Here is a 1,411-nt window from a genome sequence, read left to right on the forward strand (position 1 = left end):
AAACCTGCCCTGGTCTCTTCCAGCTTCTAGAGGGAGAGGAGGAAGGATTTTTAGGGATTTATAAGGAAAAGGAATGTTTGGAAATGCTCCTAAATCCACTTAGACCTGCTCTGGTCTCCTCCAACTTCCACAGGGACAGGAGGAAGGATTTTTAGGGATTTGTAAGGAAAAGGAATGTTTGGAAATGCTCCTAAATCCACTTAGACCTGCTCTGGTCTCCTCCGGCTTCCAGAGGGAAGAGGAGGGAGGATTAAATCCATTTAAACCTGCCCTGGTTTCCTTCAACTTCCAGAGGGACAGAAGGAAGGATTAAATCCATTTAAACCTGCCCTGGTCTCCTCCAGCTTCCAGGGGAAAAGGATTTTTAGGGATTTATAAGGCCAAGCAATGTTTTAGTGAGGTGGGAATGCCCTAAATCCACTCAAACCTGCTCTGGTCTCCTCCAACTTCCAAGGGAAGAGAAGGGAGGATTAAATCCATTTAAACCTGCTCTGGTTTCCTCCAGCTTCCAGAGGGACAAGAGGGAGGATTAAATCCACTTAAACCTGCTCTGGTCTCCTCCAGCTTCCAGAGGGACAGGAGAAAAGGATTTTTAGGGATTTATAAGGAAAACGAATGTTTGGAAATGCTCCTAAATTCACTTAGACCTGCTCTGGTCTCCTCCAGCTTCCAGAGGGACGATGGCAAGGATTCCTAGGGATTTGGGAGGAAAAGGGATGTTTTAGTGAGGTGGGAATGCCCTAAATCCACTTAGACCCGCTCTGGTCTCCTCCAACTTCCAAGGGAAGAGGAGGGAGGATTAAATCCATTTAAACCTGCCCTGGTCTCTTCCAGCTTCCAGGGGAAAAGGATTTTTAGGGATTTATAAGGCCAAGCAATGTTTTAGTGAGGTGGGAATGCCCTAAATCCACTTAAACCTGCCCTGGGCTTCCTCAGCTTCCAGAGGAAGAGGAAGGATTAAATCCACTTAGACCTGCTCTGGTCTCCTCCAGCTTCCAGAGGGAGAGGATTTTTAGGGATTTATAAGGCCAAGGAATGCTTGGAAATGCTCCTAAATCCACTTAGACCTGCTCTGGTCTCCTCCAGCTTCCAGAGGAAGAGGATTTTTAGGGATTTATAAGGCCAAGGAATGTTTTAGTGAGGTGGGAATGCCCTAAATCCACTCAAACCTGCCCTGGTCTCTTCCAGCTTCCAGAGGGAGAGGAGGAAGGATTTTTAGGGATTTATAAGGCCAAGGAATGTTTTAGTGAGGTGGGAATGCCCTAAATCCACTCAAACCTGCCCTGGTCTCTTCCAGCTTCCAGAGGGAGAGGAGGAAGGATTTTTAGGGATTTATAAGGAAAAGGAATGTTTTAGTGAGGTGGGAATGCCCTAAATCCACTCAAACCTGCCCTGGTCTCTTCCAGCTTCC

Source organism: Lepidothrix coronata, unplaced genomic scaffold (genome assembly GCF_001604755.1).
Source record: "Lepidothrix coronata isolate B3197 unplaced genomic scaffold, Lepidothrix_coronata-1.0 Scaffold452, whole genome shotgun sequence".
Lineage (NCBI taxonomy): Eukaryota > Metazoa > Chordata > Aves > Passeriformes > Pipridae > Lepidothrix > Lepidothrix coronata.